Raw genomic sequence first — 6,000 nt, 5'->3', positions numbered from 1 at the left:
GATACTGAGGACAGTTGAAAGGTTGCAAAATAGGCCACACGATTTTTTATATTTTTACAGAGTTTTATATAGCGCAAACTTGACCCGAAGGTATCGGGTATCAGAGCGCTTTACATAGCACCAGTTGCGTTACATGAGGACACATTAATTTTTTTTTGTTAGGCACAGGGAGATTAAGTGATTTGCCCAGGATCACAGGATTTTCAGCGTTGTTGCAAGACTCAAACCCAAATCCCCAGATTCGAGGTCGACCGCGCTAGCCATTAGGCCAACTCCTTTCCATGTGCACCGTTATGTAAAATGTGTAACCCTACATGAGCCATCTGAGAAATGAAAATCTTTTCAAACATTGCAAGTAATTTAGCAAACACCATGGCATAATCCTTCAGCTATGGGTTATATTTTATAATCAATGTATTGGAATGCAATAAAGTGTCATATATGAAAAGAGTGACATGAATGTTACCGTAACAATATCTCAAGTATTCCTTTGCAGGTTGCTAAAAGTATAATGTTGGCTTGAAATACTACAAAAATTAACCGAAATGGCAAAAAACTAAGAATAATGTGCTATTCGGATGGGTACATCCAAAGATATTTGGGAAAATAATTTTTAACAAAGAAAAACTTCATCCTTGAAGATTGTTCCCCATCTCTATCCTCATTTAAAGTCAATTTGGTGAAAGCCACGTAGTCAATGTGAACATAAGATGCATTTTCTAGCGTCTGGACCAAAGGTGCACTGTGAAGATAAAGGATTGATTCTGTTGATTCTTTCCTTCATTCTAGTTCGCCTATCTCTTTTGGGGTTTCACATCACTGTTACTGGGAAGGTTGTATGAGCCTTATTTGTCAACATTTTTACATTTTAGTAAGAATATCTTTTAATTGTTTAATTATTTTTTACTTTTGTTTTTTTTGCCTATTTCTTTCTAATTTTCATATTATCCTTTTGTGTTCTTTTGACCTTTCTTTACTACCTTGTACACTATTCTATGGAGTATGTCTTTGAATGTTCAAATACACTAAAGGACTGATGGACGAGGTGTGTTTAAATACAATATGTGGCAAACCTGTATTCAATGAGTGATTTTTGGTTTTGTATAATAAGCTTGTAAGATAGTACTGTTTAAGAAAGAACTTCTTGCATATCACAGGTTTATACTACAGTATATCATCTCGGTCCTTCATCCTTCGTAGCTTGTAGAAAAAGTATGTTACTGCGAAAAAGAACAAATGCATCAGTCATCTGAAAAGAAAAGCCTCATTCAGCATGGCACAAAAAAGAGTATTCTAACCATAAGAACATCTTTCTAGAAATGTTCCCACGCCTCAACGATGCAACACTTAAATCGATCTTTGAGGAAAAAGGGATGCCATTTGACAAAATCCTTCACCCAGGCTAGCCTTTACTCTCTTTAATGCTCCTTCTAAAAATTTAATGTTGGAAACAACAGATTGATATGCATCAACGAATCAAAGGTTTGGGCAAAGGTTTCATTTACAAGCAATCATGCAAAAGTATTGAATGATCACTGGCAAATTGGCTAACATTACATTATTTACTGTCAACTTTGAGAGCACTGTTCTCTTCAACAACTTCAGTAGGCTGAAACTTCAATCTGTACATGTCATGGGTGTTTTTTACATTAACTCTATGATTGGCCTTGAATTTGAGTTTTGATGTTGTTGTTTTTTACATTGAACTAATATCTGCCATTAGATTGGTTGCCTGCATTTTGATGCTTTTTGTAGCGTTTGTTTAAGGTCTATTTTTCTTTCATACAATTATCTGACAGGTCCTTGGGTGAGAGAAAGAGAGAATACCCAGTTGCAAATGGGGTAAGTTTAGGTAGGACCAAAGAAGTGATCTGAAAGAATGATATATTTATTGCATGTTACCACTCATTGGGTGCATCGACAGTACATCTTTTGACACGTTCTACCAGACCTTTGGACTGGGGGTTGAGAGAATGAAGTTTTTTATGATAGATCCTAACCTCTTTTAGGAAAAGTAGCATGTTATTAGCGCTGAATTGAATGGCATTGCCAGCAACAGTTTCTGATAGGAAACACTCCTTGGAAAAAAATCTGTCTAAAAGTCAATGACTCCTTGGGTGTCTGGTTTAACTACAAATTTGACCTCTGTCCCCTTTGAGAATAAATGTTATAATAGGACATAATAGAGGCCCAAAATGTCAATGATCAGCTTGGAACAAGGTCATTCACGAACTTCAACATTCTGCATTTGTGCTGTTTTGCTGTTATTGCACTATCTACATTGCTTCATTTAGTCAAATCTGGGCTTCGTAAATGTAGTACCCAAAAAACCCTGTGGGAAATATTGATTTTGCTGCTGACCAAAAGAGGGGTCACTAATTCCCTATCTCCTAATATAGCCCCTTTCTCACCAAACAGCTCTTTCTCTACCTTCCAGAAGGGATGTCGATTTTCAGTTAAGCTTTTTTCATCGGACCACACACTAACAATAGCCTACAAGACATTTTTCATTATAGAATCATCTTGATGGCCTTTAAACCACACTTTGTGTAACAGACTAATACTACTGTTAACGGTGGCAATTAAACCTTTGTTATCATCAGACAAGTCTTGGTTATTGTCAGAGTCAATGGGAGACTCAAAAAAGGAAGTCTACCCCAACACTTTTGCTGCACAAGATGTACTCCGCAGTATGAAGAAATATCACTGACAAAGATATTAGTGCCCAAAAAATATTGATTACATCAAATATCAACTTTACATAAGTTGTATGTAAAGTAAAAAATAGTGACAAAAATATAGAAGAGCACAAGATCATTAAAAAATGGATAAGTATATCTGATTTGAACTATTTTACAATATATTACCTTTATCATATATATTAACCTACAATATATATACTTATAATATAAAGTATTGCTTACAAACATAAAAATACATACCTTAAAATAGTTGCAAAAATAATAAACATAATATTTAAAAATATTATTTAAAGATAAATAATAACAAATATTAATTACAATAATTATAGTGACACATACCAAACATCAACACTTTAAAAACATTTATACAATAATATCATAAGAAGCGAATTAAAAAAACTTTACAAAAATTATTTACATTAAACTAACATTTAAATAAAGACAAAAATATATTTAAACAACTTAAAAATATGAAGAAAAAAATTCGACTTGGAGGGTAGAATGCACTACTCCCATCCCAACCTCACCAACTAAAGGGAAAGTGTTGGACTTTGGTAGGGTTAGATTTACTATTCCCACTCCAATATACGCATCAGTAAGGAAAGTGATGAACTTTGGAGTGGTTAGATTTACTATTCCTACTCCAACATAAGCAACAGAAGGGACATTTTGTGGGACAATGAAATGGTAGAATCCACTACTCCGACTCCAACCTCAAAAACAGTAAGGAAAGTATCGGACTTAGGAGGGGTCACATTTACTGTTTCCACTCCAACCTAAGCAACGGCATGAAAAGTTTTAAACTTTGGAGGGTTTAGATTTACTATTCCTACTCTAATGTAAGCAACAGTAGTGAAAGTTTTGATCTTTGAGGTGTTAGGTTTACTATTCCTACACTGACGTATGTAAAAGTAGGGAAAGTGTTGGACTTTGGAAGGGTTAGATCTATTATTCTCAATCTGACATAAGCAACAATAGGGGAAAATGTTGGACTATGGAGGAGTCAGATTTACTATTACCACTCTAACCTGAGCAACAGTGGGGAAAGTGGTGGCCATTGGAGAAGTCAGATTTATGATTTCCACTCCAGCGTAAGTAACAGCAGGGAAATTGCTGGTCTTTGGAGGGGTTAGATTTGCTATTCCCACTCCAACCTGAGTAACAGTAAGAGAATTGTTAGGCTTTGGAGGGGACATAAAACCAAATTAAATAATAAACAGAAAACAATAACAATGCACATTATTTTAAAAATATTATTAAACAATAACATTAAAAATCAAACAAAAAACATATGGCAAATTATATTATGTCATAATTAATTAAAACAAAAATATTTAAACAACTTTCGAATCTATTCCCCTACAAACCCAACAAACTGGAAACAGAAAAAACAAAAATGGGGAGAAAATAAAAACACCTTAAGATTTAATACCACATTAAAAAAACTCAAACCAAAATGGAATTGACCATTAAGATAATAAATCAAAACAAAAAAACAAATAAAATTTGGCAAAACAATTATAAAATAATATTGTATACAACTACATTAAAAAATATATGGAAGACTTAACAAATGATATTCTTACCATCTATAGTCTGTGCTATGATATTTTTACAACACAATATAGTTGGCAACATATTTGTGTCTCATGATATTTTTGAAACAATATTTAGAAGGAAAACCAAGCCTTACAATCTTAGCAGTTTATTTATTTCCAGATTTACAGTTCATCAAATGGCAGAACAAAGCTGTCTTCCCCAGACAAATCAATAAAATTAACTGAAAGCCCAGACACAGGTGAATAACTCTTTTTCAGTGATAGATTACATCCATTCCATCTGCCACTATGCTCAGGAAACAAATCTAGGAGTGAATACCCTATTGCATCTAAGTGAGATCCATCCACCTATCACTGGCATCAACAGTAATGTGGCATTCTCATTTCAAATGAACGATGATTTCATCCATCCAAAACTATCATAATGTGTGTCTGATCAACTAAATTTAATTTCTTTACTCATGACATCTCTTGGGGTGGCTGTCGTGATAGCAAAACCTTACAGGAATTTAGTTGAAAATTCACACAAATCTAAAAGGATCTTAGTTAATCTTTGTTTTGAGGTGATTGTGTTTGTATGCTAGTTCCTATGAAGCTTAGATGTGGTTTTATCCTATGTGGTGTGAATACATATCTCAAATAATCAACACAGCTGCAGAAAGAGTGTCTATGATCTTGTCATGTGTTTTTCTGTCATTGCCAAATACTAATATATCATCCTGACTTTTGATATCTTTCAGTAAAAATGTCTTGAAATACGAGTACACTAATGCCAGAGAGGGAAGTCCGAATGGCATGTGGCCAAGCAGGAAAAGGACTGCAACGGAAAAAAAAGTGCCAAATACACCACGGCCCTTATTACAGATAGGGCGCGCTTTCCATGTTTGCGCCACGGCAAACCTTAAAGCAGGTGCTCCAGGAGAAAACATGGAAAGTGCGCCCTATCAGGAAGAATGCACTGTTGTCGGGTTAGCAGCAAACTTGCGCTGCCACCAGGGCAGTACATTCAAGAGAAATACAGAGCAGCTGTTTAAAAGCTGTTCTGTGCTTCTCTGTGCATGTGCAGGTGGCAACCTGCCTGAACTTTTCAAAGGGATTAGAGATCCCCTTGCATGTCTGGGGGGTGCATGGGACCCCCTTTCATCCCTTTTTAGAGGGGTGCATTTAGAAGGCGAACTGAAAGTGTGCCACCTTTTTCAGAGCACTTTCAGTGCGCCTTCTAAAGCCATGTTTGGTTCTGTGCCCACGTCGGTAATACGGTACAAAAGGGGGTGGGGATGGACGGAGCATCCAAACCAATCAAACACTCACACCCAGTCAAAAGATCTGGGTTTAATCCATCACCGTTCTTTAGCCCACTCTGCTACCCCACCAGTTCAGACATGGCTATATGATGGATTAAACCCAGATCTTTTGACTGGGTGTGAGTTTTTGATTGGTTTGGATGCTCCGTCCATCACCACCCCCTTTTGTACCGCTTTTGGCCACCATAAGTGTGGCAGGGTATGCTCAGACGTGAGTCCCTTGCTCACTTTGCCTCTGGATTCAAGCAAGCTGGGCTGAAGACGGCTGTAATGCCAGAAACCGGTCCTCGGAAGCTTGTTTCCGGTCCAGGGAAGGCATGGCTTGGCAGTTCGGGCTGGACTGTTCCCATGAGGCACAGGGTCAGACTGATTTGCATATAGCCATGTCTGAACTGGGGTGGCACTTTGCCATTGGATTCAAGCAAGCCGGGCTGA

The sequence above is a fragment of the Lissotriton helveticus genome, chromosome 11 (assembly GCF_964261635.1).
Source record: "Lissotriton helveticus chromosome 11, aLisHel1.1, whole genome shotgun sequence".
In the NCBI taxonomy this organism is placed as follows: domain Eukaryota; kingdom Metazoa; phylum Chordata; class Amphibia; order Caudata; family Salamandridae; genus Lissotriton; species Lissotriton helveticus.
This window is presented reverse-complemented; position numbering follows the sequence as displayed.